At 36.6% G+C, this 17,794-nt stretch overlaps 1 protein-coding gene across 3 annotated transcripts in view; it reads right to left on the bottom strand.

The window, feature by feature from the left end:
- Positions 1-17,794, bottom strand: part of MALRD1 (MAM and LDL receptor class A domain containing 1) — a 619,714-nt gene that overhangs the window by 74,371 nt on the left and 527,549 nt on the right. The gene's annotated exons all lie outside the window — the stretch shown is intronic.

Here is a 17,794-nt window from a genome sequence, read left to right as displayed (position 1 = left end):
TTGGAAAAAATGTGATGGATGAAAGAAAGTAAGGATACAAAACCATGGCTCACCATTTGGGCAAAATATGATCTGATACATATCTACATTAGTATAATGCATTGATTTGGTACCAACTATCCTCTTAGATCCTCTAAATTAAAAATAAAAGTAAACCAGATAGATTGATAGCTCACAACAAAACTGCAAGTGCTTGTAAGAAGAGTGAAGAAAGGTAATACAGTAAATGAGATGGAGTGTATGATAATGAGAAGAGTCCTAAAGGAAAATGCTTCCTGAAGACAAGGTCAATACACTACTGGACAAGTTGATAGGCACCCTAATGAATAAATGATTGTCTGCTATAAAATCATCATACCATTCATAGAGCAGGTATATAGCTGAGAAACATACACAGAATGCCAAATTTGTATCTATTGCGGAAGTTTTTGTAAGATTACATAGAGGCTACAGATAAATACACAGGGCAGAAGGTTAATCTGAGTCAGACAGAAATAAAAAATGTTTGCTGTGTGAAATATTGTCAGAATTTCTTGGGCCACAGTAGCAAAAGGAATACTGAGAATGAATGGAAGCCCTTCAGCAAGAAGTAATTGGCTCTTATTATTTTTAATTATATTTAATAAAGAAAAACACTTATTTATAGAATTAGTAAATAGGAAAGTTTAGATGACAGTATCTGATTATTGTTCTCACAAAACATTGATTATAAGAGTAATATATAGGTTATTGTAAATAACACCAAGTAAAGCACTCTAAAAGAATTGAACTTTCACAGATGTTTTTCAAATATAGGAAAGTTTAGATGACAGTATCTGATTATTGTTCTCACAAAACATTGATTATAAGAGTAATATATAGGTTATTGTAAATAACACCAAGTTAAGCACTCTAAAAGAATTGAACTTTCACAGATGTTTTTCAAATATGAGTTTATAAATGGTTAGCATAAATAAACTCAAGAATGGCTTGGAATCTCTAAACACCTCAAATAGTATTAGGACTAATATATTTGGGTCAAGATATCAGATACTCTGCTTTTCGATAAGTTCTGTAAAATGGTAGAGCTATTCTTATTGCAAATCCACTGAAATAATTATAAATTCAAGAATTGAGCACTTACCATATACCTGGCATTGTTCTAAGTGTTTTATCAATATTCATTCATTTAATCTTTACACTTACACTCTGAGATGGGTTCCAGTATTCTCGAAAATCTATATTGAGAATATTGAAGAGAATGTGATTAACATGTCTAAGCTCTGCAGCTATATAGCATCAGAGCCAAATATCAACTCAGACACTCTGCCCCCAAATCCCATGCACTTAATCAGCTAGGTGATCTCAGAGCAACGTACTTGCTCAGATGCTCTGTCCTCACATTCCATACACTCTACTGCTTGAAATCAATGAAAGTAGGTGTATGACCCTTTAGTGGAATAGAAATATGTGGAAATTGGCAGAAGGTAAATCAGAGACATGGTAATAATGGGTCTTTCTATTTGAGTCACTACCTGCCTTAAAAAAAAATCTTTAACCTAGTGGTATTTTTTTTCTGACAATGAGTATATCATATGTCTAGATATATGTCACAATGCAATTATGTTATATCTCACTTTTGTATAATTAGAATTATAATAAGTTTGGATAAAACTATTATCTTCACAAATATATTTTACATATATACATAAATACACACACACACACACACACACAACTTCCTGGGATCTCAAGGCTCTTTGATATCAAACATATCTTCAAATTAGCAATAATACACTGAAGAAAGTAAGATCTGGAGGGCAAAATAATATGGAGAAAATCAGGGCCAGAAATGGTTTATAAAATCAATTGCCTCTTCCTGCTGTTCAGGCATACAGCAGACACACTTCTAGAAACAGACCCTTGTCCTCAAGTCTTACTTTAGAAATGTAAAAAGTCTCCAATTTACATTGCATTTTGAAAATTAATTTGACCAAAAGACTGTGGAAGAACAACAACAACAAAAATGTAGGCATGTTTCTTGTTTATCTCAAATGCAGTTTCTATAACCTTTGCAACTTTATTCTGTGTACAGATTCCTATTCTTCATGATTCTTATTCCATAGAACAGGGCAAATCATTGACAAACTGCAACATGTTAGTTTCTAAAATGCATCTTTAGTTTCACGTAATTCTGATTTATTTAAAGTTATTATTAACAAGACAAAATGTGGCACTTCTTCACTCCCTACTGAACCCAAATAGCTCAAATCTTCATAAGATTCTTATGCAGCAGGTGGGGTAGGAAGCTGAAATAGTCCATAAATATGTAAGAGTCCAGCCCCAGAACACACAGATGTGTCTATCTTTTACATTCCTTTCTTGTGTCTAATTCTCTTGGTAGCCACTTCCTAATTTCCCTTCTGTGCCTGAGTATTTTCGGCTTCAATTTTCATGCTGTCTCATTTGTATTTTACGGCACTCAACAACAAAGTAGTTTCTTTCGGGAACTTCATTTCCTAAGCTCTTTTTACTTTAAGAACATTGGATTTTAGATTCAACTGAAAGTTATTTGTTTGCAATTGAGAGTAACTGAAAGCGAAGAAAAGGCAGTCATTTATCACCAGCAAAGTTTTCCTTTCCCAACTATAGTCAGAACAAGCAACTGCACTATTTAATATGACTCTCCTTTTGGGTTCATCTATGTAGAGATATTGATAATGGTCATTTGTCCCAGTTGAAGTCAGCCTTTATATTTGTTTCCATTGATGCTTACCCTATAAATCATCAAGCACATAAAATTAAACAGGCATTCACATACAGGCTTGAATGATGACTGTGTTTCATTAAATGTGTTCTGCCACACATCTTGTTAATAAGACATGCAAAAAAAAAACCTCTCACTTTTTTGATAAAATTTTTCTTGCGCTTTTCTTAATCTTGGCTTAGTCTTTTATCCATCAAACCTGTTTGTTCCCACTGGATGGAGGATGCCAGGGGATACATCATTCCTGCCAGGTAGATGGCAGTGCTTATGGGAGGTGATAAATCATTTTGTCATTTTCAAAAAAAAATCACAAATTCATCTGCTCCCACAGGAGATAATATTATGCTGTAAAGTAGCTATGGCTGCCTGTTTTTAACGTGGCACATGTCAGGGAGCTACTCAGCACTGGTAACTCTGCTCATTGCTAACAAAGAGATTAATTAAAAAGTTAACCCTTGTGATTACAGTTGCATTCGTATTTCACCCATTCTGGGTTGAGATCTAGAATCATTTTTCAGCAGCAAGAGTGCCCAAATTAGCTCTCCATCCAAGTCTCAAAAAAATAGAGGAGGAAGACAAGACCTGATAGCAGAAAAATTACTGAAATGGATCACTGTGGACCACCAAAGAATAACTTAGATATTACTCTGAAATTTACATAGACAATTTGCACATTGCCTTTGAGTTACCTGCTTAGAAAATAACTTTAATATTATTCTGAAATTTACATAGACCATTTGGACATTGCCTTTGAGTCACCTGCTTAGAGGTAAGAAACAAAGTCTCCCAAAGGCAAGAATAAAAAATTAGAAGTGAACAAATGAAAACTTCAATATGAGAGGACAAAGGAACTTCAAGCTCTTTCCCAAGAATCTCTTTCTGCTACTATTTTTTGTTTCACTTTTAAACCTACATGACAACAATTTAGATCTGAGGGGGGAAAAAATCTTGCTTTGGGAGGCTGAAGTGGGTGGACGGCTTGAGGCCAGGAGTTTGAGACCAGCCTGGGCAACACAGTGAGACCTCCTTCTTTCTAAAGAAATTAAAAAATTGGCTGAGTGTGGTGGTGCATGTCTGTAGTCCCTGCTATTCAGGAGGCTAAGGTGCAAGGATCACTTCAGCCCAGGATTTTGAGGCCACAGTGAGCTATGATTGTGCCAGTATACTCCAGCCTGGGTGACAGAGTGAAACCCTGTCTAAAAAAAAAAGTATTAAAGTATAAAAGAAAAATCAGCAAGACATGGAAACTGACCAGATGTTTTCAGCTGATCAGGGATGAGAGAAAATGAATGGCTTCCAAAAACACTCAAGATTGCTGATGTGTACAATAGGTTGCTAGGAATAACGGTCTCTGAATAAGAGAGGCAGATACATTAGGTTTGCAAGATGATGTTGAATTCAATCCTAGACATACTGATCTGTAAATTATGCCCATGGTGTTTTCCCCTGGAGGGTTCTAAATGAATGTCTGGCACTTAGACAAGACTGTTGAGAAAGAAGCAACATTGCATGGTGGCAGGGGCCAAAGCTTCTGGTCAGACTGTCTTTGGTTTGAGTCTCTGCTCTCTAACTTAGAAGCTGTATGATCTTGATAAGTTACTTAAATCTCTAAACCTCAGTTTCTTCAACTCTAAAATGAGAACAATCTCTACCCCAAGGCTTATATAAAGAGTTAGATAATATATGCCAATCACAGAGTATACAATTTCCTGTTAAGCTGGTAGTTCTTAGGCGTTGGGGTGACAGGTGTGTCACTGTGCCCAGCCAGTTAATCATCTCTTGACAAATCCGCCTTACTTCAGTGCAGTGTTGACCCACAGCCGGTTCACAGAGCATCTCCCGTAGCACAGAGTGATTTTCATAAAACTCAAATCCCAGAATATCCCTTCCCATTTCTCTGAGAGTAAACTGTATACTCATTACAGTATCCTACACAAACTTTCAGGCTCTGGATACTATCTACCTTTGGAATTTTACCTTCCATGCCTCTCTCATATGGGCCATATTCTCAAGCAGTACTAAACCACTTGCAGTTTGAAAATTATGTTTTTGCACATTTGGCTCCTTCTTAGAAGGTGTAATTCCTTGCCTATTTATAGTAAGCATCTATTTATTGTTCAAGATTCACCTCAAACATGCTTTATACATGAAGTGGGAGGACAAACCAACCTCCTGTGATAAAGTCCAACATGCCCGACACTTGCTTTTCTGGTTTCCATGTCAGCCACGGTGTTGGTACGGGACATAGGTTTTGCCAAGGACAGGGTCTCACCCTGGACTCTGAATTATCTAGTGAGATATCATGGTCACCCTCACTGGCCCTGTTGGCAGTTTCATCTGTGGTCAGTTTCTGAGACAGTATCTCCACAAGGCTAGCCCTAGGTTCAAGTGGCAGCCACACTGGTACGCCTTCTCCATCGGCTCTGTGGCATCAATGTGGCCTTTGTGCCTGGCTTCATAGACCCTGAACCTTGTTCACCAGACCTCCAGGTGTTTCTGTGGGTCATGCAACTTAAAAAAAAATCCTTCTCTGTATTTAAATTCGTCAGTCATTTCTGTTGCTTATAACTAAGAGCCCTGACTGTCATGCCCAGACAGAACGAATCAAGCTCCACTCTCTAACCTCATGGCATTCTTCCTACAGTGCTTACATGTCTTTTACAGTGAGATGGTGTGTAACATCTCATTATATTGTGGCTCTGTTGCTCATCTGTCTCACCCACTCTATTAACATTCTGAGAGCTTGGATAATTGCCTTCTTTATGTTTTTATACACATCTGATCCCAGGTCCTCATATGCAATAATGCTCACTGAGTATTGTTTGCTTGTTTGTTTGTTTGTTTGGTATGAGGGAACTATTTAATGAATACCTAAATAAATGTGGTTTCAAAGTATTCTGCTTTTTCACGTTATGCTTTTTCTCCTTCAAATAATGGCCTTCTTTTAAAAGTTAATAATAATATGTGTAAGTAGGATGCATTTGCCTACATTGAATCTGATTATTTAAAATGTTTTCTAAAGACACATAGTTGAGGGATGAAACAATCTTCTTGTTTTTAATTTAGAAAGAAACATTAACTTCTTTGAAGTTAGGTAAGAACTAGATCACCATAGCACATCCCAACATATTCAAGGATGCTCCAGTCCCAATCAGTTTTACTAACTAATCTTCAGTTAACTAGAAATATCAATTTCCTAACCATGATAGTTAATTAAAATTTTACTGTAATTAAGACAGTGACTAAATTCTTTGGACTTGTGGCCATTTAACATTTTTTTTTTTTAAACAGAGAAAAAGAGGAGAAATGGTATTGTGTAAAATATGCCATTATTGACTTAAAGTATTCCATTTGGGTCAAGAACAGAGACCATCTTTTGATATGGATAATGGATTCTAGAGATAGTGAGGAGATTGGCTTTCTATTATCCACTCAGTGGGTTTGGAAACCACTCCAAATGCATTCTCTCATTTGCAGTACAGTCTCCTGCTGTCAGGATTGACTGTCAGACCAAAAAGACACCTATTCTCACTGTTAGGAGACACTGCTACTAAACTGCTGATTCTAAACCTAATGGGAGACAAAGGAGGCAGCTATAGGAGCCTGAGCTGAATTGAAAGATGCATGAAAATTGGTTAGAAATCTCGAATGTTAAGATGTACTAAAATGTTATTAGAGAGACATTCGTTGAGGCTGCAATATACTTTTATCGACTTTATACCTCCCTATAATTGAGAAACTTCTTATCTCCTACAAATGTAATAACCTCACAATAATATAATTCCATTTCCTCACCTCATCGTTATTCTGCTATTATTATATCTCTTACTCTACCTATTTCCTACCTTACAATGTTACAAAAAACTTATTACAGATTTGCTATAAGCTGTCAGTTGTCCTCTAAGAAAAAATAAGGAAAAACAGCATAGTCTTCTATATTTATTTATTAATTGCCATTATTGATGCCTTTTTGTCTATAGATGCACGTTTTCATTTTGTATTATTTCTCTTCATCCTGAATGTTATTGTTATGTATTTCCTATAGTAGACAGATGCTGTGACAAGTTTTCACAGTTTTTGTTTATCTGAAGTTGTCTTGTATTTCATGTTTGCTTTCACACACATATATATATATATATATATATATGTTTTTGTTTTTGACAGAATCTCAGTCTGTCATCAGGCTGGTGTAGAGTGACACGATCTGGGCTCACTGCAACCTCTGCCTCTCAGGTTCAAGTGATTCTCCTGCCTCAGCCTCTTGAGTAGCTGGAACTACAGGCACCCACCACCGTGTCCAACTAATTTTTTTTTTTTTTTTAGTAGAGACAGGGTTTTGCAATGTTGGTCAGGATGGTCTGGATCTCCTGACCTCAACAATTCTGTTTTCCTTTATCACTGTAGACTTTTCCAGATAGGATAATTTCTGTCTTCAAAGCCACTGTATTTTTCTTCTGTCACCTGTAATCTGCTAATCCTATTTAGAAAAATTTTCAGTCCAATTATTGACTTTTCAGTTCTAGAATTTCCATTTTGTTTTTTTTTATAATCTCCATTTCTCTGCTAAGATCCCATATCTGTTTAAAAATTAAGGTCATACTTTTCTTTAATTCTTTGAGCATATGACAAAAGCAATGGGGAAAAGACTCCCTCTTCGATAAATGGTGCTGGGGTAACTGGCTAGCCATATGCAGAAGATTGAAGCTGGACACCTTCCTTACACCATATATAAAAATCAACTCAAGGTGAATTAAAGAATTACATGTAAAACAAAAATTATAAAAATCCTTGAAGACAACCTAGGGAATGCCATCCTGGACAGAGGAATAGGCAAATATTTTATTACAAAGACACTAAAAGCAATCATAACAAAAGTAAAAATTAACAAATGGAATGTAAAGTACAGAGCTTCTGCACAGCAAAAAAAAAAAAAAAAAAAAAAACTATCAACAGAGTAAAAAACCCACAGAATGGGAGAAAATATTTGCAAACTATGCATCTGACAAAGGTCTAATATCCAGAATCTATAAGAAATTTAAATAAAGTTACAAGAGAAAAACAACCCCATTAAAAAGTGGGCTAAGGACATGAACAGACACATCTCAAAAGAAAACATGCATATGACCAAAAAGCATATGAAAAGAAGCTCAATATCACTGATCATTAGAGAAAGGCAATCAAAACCACATGAGATACCATCTCACATCCCAAATATTTATTATTAAAAAGTCAAAAAATAACAGATGCTGGCAAGGTTGCAGAGACAATTGAACACTTACACACTGTTGGTGGGAATGTAAATTAGTTTGATTATTCTGGAAAGCAGTATGGTGATTCTTCAAAGGACTAAAAGCAGGACTACTATTCAAGAGGAATATAAAGCATTTTACCATAAAGAAACATAAACATAAGGGTTCATTGCAGGACTGTTCACAATAGCAAAAACATGGAATCAACATCAATGCCCATTAATGACAGACTCGATAAAGAAAATGTGGAACATATACACCATGGAATATTATGCTGCCATACAAAAATAACAAGATCATGTCTTTACCATGGATGGAGGTGGAGGCTATCATCCTTAGCAAAGTAATGCAGGGACAGAAAACCAAATGCTGCATGTTCTCACTTCTAAGTGGGAGCTAAATGATAAGAACTTATGAACCCAAAGAAGGAAACAATAGAACACTGGGGTCTACTTGAGGCAGGTGAGAGGAGGGAGAGGATCTGGAAAAATAGCTATTGGGTACTGGTCTTACTACCTGAATGATGAAATAATATGTACAACAAACCCTCATGACACATATTTACCTATATAACAAACCTTCACATGTAGCCCCAAAACTAAAAGTTTAAAAAATGTCACAATGATTAAAAATTATTTTAGCGTGTATATATACACACACAGACACACACACATATTAGAATGAATATATATATTAGATGCTAACTGCAATAATCAGATATCTTGGAGATGGTTTGTACTGGCTGCTTTTTTCTTTGACTAAGGGTTACCTTTTTCTGAATCTCTGTAGGTTTGTATTCACTTGATCTGTAGGTTATATACTGGAGATATTTTGGTCATCTTCCTCTGAAGAGTATTGATGTTTTTCTCTAGCAGTCAGTCCACTTACTGATTATTGTGAAACTTGTGAAAGCATGGTTTTAAGCTATGATAGGGCTAATCTGTGAAAGTCTAAGGGGTTTTCCAGGCTTCTCTAACTTGGTGGGCTTGCCCTTCAAACTTTCTCTCCCTGGTACATTTGGCAAGGTTTGATTTTAGGCTTTGTTGTCATGATCTAGGCCCTAGTCTGGGGTGTGATTCTTAATCTAAAGCAAGGCTTTGTAACAGATTTTGTGTCTTGAATGAATACCAGTGATTCTAAAAATGTGTTAATAAGATCTTTCCATTTGGTCATGTTGGACTTCCAACAGCCATCAGAGCTGCTCGATCTCTAGTATTTCTCTTTAACTTTCGGCCCCACAGCAGTTTCTGTCTGGCAATCCTTGAGGATTGCCACGTGGAGCCCAGCCTTCACATTCTTCTAGGCCTCTCTTCTGCACAGCTTCCTCCTCTCTGAGTCCTGCTTTGCAAATTCCAGTAGCTCCAGCTTCCCTAGCCATCATACTCATCATACTTACCTTCTGTGCCACACTTAGGAGATTATCCCCAGGCAGAGAGTCTGAAAAATCATAGGACTTACCCCCTGAGTTTCCCTTCTCTCAGGGATTGCCATGTGGTGCTGCCCTTTTGACCAATGTTGGAAAAGAGTTGTGTCAGATATTTTGCCAAGTTTTGTGGTCGTCGAAAACAAGATGGTTAGTCTTGTGTCAATGACTCTACAACAGCTGGAAGCAAAAGTTCTAATATTTCATATTATTGATTTAATGACTTCAGTTAGTCTACCTCTTGCCAATCTTTTTGATACATAAGATGCCAATATCCCAGGTTAAACCAGGTGGGCAGTTCTTGCTTTATCAGCTGCATAATTTTCTTAGTATCGCCCTATATAAATTTGATTGCCATATGTTCTGGTTTACTTGAGAGAGTCTTTCTTAATTTGTCCTGGTTAAAATGTGCTCCTTTCACATTCGAGTGTGTTCCACCTTGGAAAATAAATCACTGGTCACTTTACTCATTTATTCCTATTTTTATTCAGGTATAGCCAATTTGTGATAGTCACTTTCCTATGGAAAGCCTACTTGCCATGTACTCCCAAGGAGACTGGGCATGGTAAGCTCCTCTAGCTTGGTTTTCCTCTAGGTTGGCATAATAGTGGTGTGCTAGGAGTATTCAAAACACAGTAGAAATGGTATACTTAATTGTGAGACATCAATTAGATTAAATGGGTTTGGAAAAACATTGGTTTTTCTAAAATATGGTGTACACTGCAAATGTGAGTAATGTTTTCAAAATGAAACAGGACACTGTGAGGAAATGTCACATTTGCAAGGAGCTGCTTCAAGCTGTGCCCTCAGATTTCCCCAGGGTAGTGCCTTCTTTTCTTCTTGATGCTAGGGCTCTGTTGGTGAAACATATTTGAGAAACACTTCTAGGTCACCTGAGGACATTTCTTAAGTCCCATCCAACTTTTAAATGTGATCTTTGTTCCTTTCTCCTCTCTGCCCAATTACCTCTCATAGGTCTTTGATAACTCAGTGCTCAGCAAAGCTCAGTTATGAGTTTTCAGCTAAGGATTACACCTCCAGCACATTTCATGTCTTTTAAACTATAATGCAATGCCTTCTTCTGTCCCTTTCTTCTGTCACAAACAACAGTGAAAGACTAAATGTGTTATCTCTCATTCAATGTACTAAATAACTTTACAAAAATGTTTATTATTATTATTAGCATTATCAATATTTTTAGAAGCACACATTTGCCAGACACTGTTCTAGGTGTCAGGGATACAGAAATGAGCAGTACTTACTCCCTGTTGCTTAATAGAGTCTAACAGAAGAAACCTCAAGACCTACTTAAAACCTTTTTTTTTTTTTTTGAGACACAGTCTTGCTCTGTCACCCAGACTGGAGTTCAGTGGTACAATCTCAGCTCCCTACAACCTCTGTCTCCCAGGTTCAAGCAATTCTCATGCCTCAGCCTCCTAAGAAGCTGGGGTTACAGGTGCATGCCACTACATCCAGCTAATTTTTTTTTATTTTTAGTAGAGAGGGGATCTTGCCATTTTGGCCAGGCTGGTCTTGAATTCCTGGCCTCAAGTGATCTGTCCACCTCAGCCTCCTGAAGTGCTAGCATTATGTGCATAAACCACTGAGGTGAGCCCTAAAATAGTTAACGTTCTATAACAATTTTGGTCATTGGTTAACCAAGAGTTGGAAATGATGTAGTAGATAAGACAGTGTAGTGACTTTACCTATTCGTAATCCCAGCCAGCAGTCCCCACATGCCAGCACTATTCTTAATGAACTGCTGTAAAGGAAATGCTGACCTTCTATTAGTCTCAGAGAAAATAAACAAAAGAAGAAACAGTCTTGTTTTAAAAACAAAAGAAAAAATTGTGAAAAAACTTCATATTTATTATTTAAAAATTGCTTTTTCTATTTCTATAAGCTACAAAACTTACATTTAGTCAACAAGAACAAAAAAGAAAATAAAGGCAAACCAGAATTTGTTTCCACAGGAAAACAGACAAGTTGTTAATGTACTATTTAAAAATTTTAAAAATAATTTGATTCCTATCCATTTCTAATATACTAAATTCAGAGGTCATGTCTAAGATTTTACAAGATATAATAACACTACTAAAATGAGAAAATCAAAAAATCTGATAATGTCTTTGAATTTGAATTAATATGATTTCTTCCAAGTTCTAATCAGTACTAAATAATTTCTTCATTCTATTACCAAAATAAAACTAATTTTTACAGGTCTGTTACTTACTCCACATGGACAATAGATTTGTGAGCTATTGCTTTCTGATTTGCACTAAGAGGATAATTGTGAGGGTTAAGAGTTATAGGAATATTACTTACAGGTAGGCAAATTGGGTTTACATTCCAATTTTGCTGCTTGTTCGCTGCATGAAGTTAGGAAAGCATGTCTAATCCTCAAATTCGTCATCTGAAAACTACACCCTATTATTTTTCTTATAATTATATGAGACAATGGTACCTGACTCCTATTTAAAAACGGTGACCATTTATATTATTAGATGACATGTTGTCTACTAACACATTTTTTTTCTGATTTTGTGATGGGCTAAGATCTTCTTGAAAAGTGCTCATCTTTAAGATGGTTCTGACCTAAGACCATTTTGTGGCTTAGAATCAGATGCTGTCTTATATGTAAGGATAAAGTTATATAACCTTTACTTACATAAGCACAAACTGGACCCCATCGCTACACATGATCTAATTGAAGTAACTGCTTCCTTTTGTTCATGTCTGATTACCCTAAGCAAAGCATTAGGGGGGCCTAAGTTTCTTTTAGCTAACAAGATTGATAAGACAGTTGCTGTAAGAACCTTCTGAGCCTACATGCAATATCAATGTCTCTTTCAAATGGATGATGATGTGTTTCTTCACCAGATCAGGTATCTAATACGAGTTTAGGAAGATAATATCCTATCAGAATTCCTAGCTCCTGTAGTTAGGAAACCTATAAACCTATAGAGCATTGCCTTTGAGTCTTCTCCTTTCTTAACACCAAGAGTTTAAAGACGAAGAGTTTATCAGGGTTCCAACAGAAAACAGAGGACAGAGTCAAGCTGGGCTTTTAAGGAGAGTCCATTGTAGGAAATTTTACAAAATAGTGGCAAGGTTTAGGCAATGCAACAAAATATGGAGCAGTATGTTAGGTCAAGTAGCAGTAGAAAGCTGAAGGGGCAAGAGGAAAGAGCTCTTTGAAGAAATAGATCTCCAGCACAGAGCTGCTTGCCATAAGCGAGCTCTTATTAAAGCACAGTCTGCAGTGGTGCAGAAGGAAGGGAGCTGGGGAAGATACTCTCATTCTCCCTCTACCCTCTGACCTTTGCCAACGCATCCCACTGGCTGAATTCAGTTAGAAGTCAGAGGACAAGGTAGCCTGTTGATGCAGTCCAGGATGGCCAGCATCCCAGGCACAGAGTATGGGAGAAGAAAGGCAGAGAATAGATAAGGAAGCGGAAATGCAATGCATGCTTCAAGGAAGGGGACAGAATAGACAATGTTTCTGGGCTTGATACTGTGTACTAATAAATAAGACTCTATTTTTAAAATTCTGGTGTCTAAATTTTAATTTCATCTGTTTTAAGAGTGGTGTGGGGTCTCAAATCAGAATCAGTGCTGATTTTTCTATTCTAATCATATAATCAGTATGAGCTCCTATTTTAAAATTATGTTGAAACTACAGGGCATTTTTACAAATAATCAATTAACTCTAGTTAATTGAATAAATAATACACACTGTTTTATTCATGAATGCTTAAAAAATTTTTTTTAGATGGCGTTTCTTTCTTGTTGCACAGGCTGGAGTGCAATGGTGCAGTCTTGGCTCACTGCCACCTCTGCCTCCTGGGTTCAAGGGATTCTTCTGCCTCAGCCTCGCAAGTAGCTGGGTTTACAGGCACCTGCCACCATGCTTGGCTTTTTTTTTTTTTTTTTTGTATTTTTAGTAGAGATGGGGTTTCACCATGTTGGCCAGACTGGTTGCAAACTCCTAACCTCAGGTGATCTACCCACCTTGGCCTCCCAAAGTGCTGGGATTACAAGCATGAGCCACCACCCCCAGCTTAAACAATTTTATTTTACCTGTATTACTATTACTTACCATGTTAGTTGATATACAACATTTTTTCCTACAATGGAGAGAATATAAAAAGGAGATATGAAGAAAACCTGGACTTGATCACTAGCCACAAGGAGGTGATAAGGTAGCCATGTTCCAACTTACTACAAAATTACTACAATTATTAAGTCATAGTGTGAAAGAAGTTCGAAGAATCTGAAGAAGAAGGAGTTTCTGGAGCCAATGGTAATAATCCCTTTGTTTGTTCATGTCTATCGTCAACTACTTCCTAAAACCTATTAGGAATATTTTCTCTCACGTCCTCCCTCTTACCTAAAAACGTTATACACCCTACTAGTAATACATAGATATGATAATCTTTGACCCTTTCCCTCTAGGCTCTCAAACTTGAGGGATTTAATCAAGGACTTAAAATTTCAGAAGCTCAGATCTTCTCCTAGAAATGTTACCTACATTGAACTTGAGAATTTCTATGCAGAATGTTTTTGTTTTGTTTTTTTCTGTTTTTTTGTTTTTTGCTTTTTGCTGTTGTTGCTTTGAGATCTTCCTAATTTGTCCGTAGCTCTAGAAATCAGGTTATCCACATGGATAGCAGGTATATTTACTGGACTGCTTATTTTGGCTTTTTCCCCCGCTGAGATTCTACTGGATACATTCTAGCTTGTTTTTTAGATATACATATCTTTTTTTTTTTTTGCTTTTATCTTCCACTTTTACTGAGGAGTAGGAAGTAGCAATGTAAGAGGGTCAACTATGCAGGCAGCCTGAGTTTCAAGTAAAGAAACTTGACATTCTTGTTTGCTTTGGTTAGCTCTTCATAAGTACTTTTTATACCTCTGAATGGATTTCAAAAGCAGGAGTACATTCTCAGAAAAAAAAAAAAAGTTACCCATTTGCTAATTCTCAAGATCACAGAGTTCAATGTACCTTCACAGAAGGGTGATACAATTAAGATTCGTTCGATTTTCTGGAATAGTCTGTCATCTGGTCTCTACAATAATTCAAGCCATTATGTGGAGATGTATAAACTAACAAGCAAACCAAAAATATGTTTTGCTGATATAATCCTTTGAAACAAAGTATGCTATGAACTTTTTTTTTTTTGAGACGGAGTTTCGCTCTTGTTACCCAGGCTGGAGTGCAATGGCGCGATCTCGGCTCACCGCAACCTCTGCCTCCTGGGTTCAGGCAATTCTCCTGCCTCAGCCTCCTGCGTAGTTGGGATTACAGGCACGTGCCACCATGCCCAGCTAATTTTTGTATTTTTAGTAGAGACGGGGTTTCACAACATTGACCAGGATGGTCTTGATCTCTTGACCTCGTGATCCACCCGCCTCGGCCCCCAAAGTGCTGGGATTACAGGCGTGAGCCACTGCGCCTGCCCTGCTATGAACTTTTAATCAATTTAGTTTGAGGTTGAGTTTATAACATACCATTTGAAGACATGTTTTAGAAATATCCTCCAAATAAGAATAGTTCTAATTTTGAGGAAGATTATATATTAATCTTATTTTTTCACTCAAAGACAATCTTTGACTCCTACTATTCTGAGCTTTTATTTCCAATAACAAAAGGATAGACTTTAGATCTTAAAACACCCCTTGGATCATTTAACATATATGAGTGTTGAATTTGCAATTTAACTCTGGGGAAGCCATGTCTAGCGATTGGGGAATATTTTGTAAAATGCACTTGGAATTAAATTTACGCTGCTTGTACCAGCCATTAAAAAATCAACTAATGAGCTTGCATAAGAGAGAGGCAAGCTCATGTTAGATTGTAAATTGAGAAACATAGCTATGATGCTAATTCTTTCCTAACAAAGGCCCTTGACTCCAAGAATATAACAAATGGGTTTCTGAAGGTCCTGTTTTTTTCTGTAATTTACATGTTGCCTCCTACTATATGCAAAGAAGAACTAGAGCCTAACAAAGGCTTCTAAATGATGTCCAATATGGTCCTAGGGAAAAGACAAATGCTCAAAAAGTAAAACAAAATTATGCATCTTTCTCAGGGCAGGTGTCTTTTGCTCGGAAGAACTATATTTTTAAAATAAAGTATTACCTTCTGCTTTGTTTAACTTTTGTATTTCAGAGTGCATCCTTTTATTTTGCATGTAAAGTCTCTGTCTAATGATCAAGGGCAATGAGTGGTGTATGCATACCTTTTTTTATGCTCTGATAGGTACAGTTTATCAATATCTTTAGCATTGAATTATTCAATTTAAATATTTTATCTGAGATTGAGATTTTGAATGCTAGCTTTTGAATGTCACTAGGTATCTAGCTGTTTGTCACATTCATCCTACCATAATTTGTTGTCCTAAAAAAAAATTACCCACCATTGTAGAGAGTGTATTATATTAAATATACCTTTAGGTATGTTTTAATCTGATAAATGCATGTAATAGTCTTTTTCTCTTATTTAAGCCTATCTTTTTCTGCCAAGGAACCATCAGTAAAAGTGAATGTCCAAGATAAATAAATATACATTGCATTAAAATGGTAATATGGGTAGAAAGCAATTCTTAGATAATTTCGTATTTGATATGAAAACTATATTTTTTTCAACTAGAGAACTCCGTTCTTCTAACAAATTATTTTCTCTGCTTTTTAAAAACTTTTCATTAGAAAAACAAAAAATATATACTTTCCACATTCCAGCTATTTTGCTCTGTAATACCACAAATACAGTTATTTCTGGATTGGGTAGAAAGGGGAAAGGAGGAAACTAGATAAGATAAAAAAATGTAATTTTTAAAAAACCTTTAGCCACAGGGTAACAGTGACTTAAAAAGATACAAATTACAATTAGATGCTGTTGGATACCACATTTTCCAAGATAGACTAGTGCTAGGAGACTCCATAACATACCATATGTAGAACAGGGTTAGTGTAGAAAGAAACACTAATAAATGTTATTTCAATTAGCAACATTTTTGAAACTCCCTACAGACATTTGTTTAACTGAAAAAAAATTAAAACATATTATCTTTCCCTGGCTCTTCTATTCCAAGAATCAAAGTGCCTTTGGACGTTCCAATGAGACCATATGAATTAGCAGCCAGTGAGTTGAAGACAATGAAGGCCGGGCACAATGGCTCACGCCTGTAATCCCAGCACTTTGGAAGGCCAAGATAGGCAGATCACCTGAGGTCAGGAGTTTGAGATCAGCCCAGCCAACATGGTGAAACCCCATCTCTACTAAAATACAAAAATTAGTTGGGCATGGTGACGGGTGATGCACACCTGTATTCTCAGCAACTTGGGAGGCTGAGGCAGGACAAAAGCTTGAACCCATGAGGTGGAGGTTGCAGTGAACCAAGATTGTGAACCAAGAAAAAAAAAAAGACAATGGAGCACTCCCTCCGGTGGGCCTCACAGTCAATGGGCAGTAACTGTATTTACTCTCTATGCACTGGAGGAAAGAGAGTTGACCCATTTCAACCGAATCTGCACAACTTTCCTGTGGGCGTATCCTCCATCTCCACTCTCACCACTCCCCCCAGAATCCCATATTTTCTAATATATGTGAAATATAGACACAAAGCCACACACTAACTCTTTAGGGAAATGGTAACTCTAGGTTTAGTTAACGGTGACTGAAACTAAATCTTGCCCTTTTGTGTTAAAAACATTCACATTATCTGCATTCTGAAAAGCAGACTGTGCTTAGCTTCCCACCAGAGGCATATATGTTGGAAACATGATCAGAGAGCATACTAACATTCAATGGCTACACATTTATACTCTTTTAATTTCCTCAATAAAATCATTTGTATCTGTCATTTATCACACTAATATGGTGGAAGACTTGAGATGCACACTAATGGTTCCTGTGTACTACAGGAGTGGACCACTGAGATTTAAGTAACTCCTTCGGGGATACTGTGCAAAGTGAAACTCTGATTTTGAAGTATTATTTTTGTTGCTGATTTCTCAAAATGTATGGTGTGAACTGAGAAAATGTTGCCTTAAAGGATATGGCATCTCCGTGTGTGGTAGGCACAGAGAGGATTCTTGTGGAGATCAAAGAGACCTGTCTATTGCATTTTAACTCTATCTCAGCCACTTGCCTAAGCAAGATCCCTTAGAGACGACTATATCCTGCAGTGCTCTAGAGACAAATAATACACTCCTAAGTTTCACACATCTGTGTACAGCTGGGTCCTCCCTGATGATATAATGGATCCTTTTTCTGAAATAAAAGTCCAGGATCAAGACTATTTTATTTTTCTTTTCTACACAACATTTTTTGAAGGAGAAAACTGTTGCTCATTTTTAACCCTGTTTGTGTTT

The sequence above is a fragment of the Callithrix jacchus genome, chromosome 7 (genome assembly GCF_049354715.1).
Source record: "Callithrix jacchus isolate 240 chromosome 7, calJac240_pri, whole genome shotgun sequence".
Taxonomy (NCBI): domain Eukaryota; kingdom Metazoa; phylum Chordata; class Mammalia; order Primates; family Cebidae; genus Callithrix; species Callithrix jacchus.
Note: the sequence above shows the minus strand (reverse complement) of the source record. Positions and strands in the feature narration are given on the sequence as shown.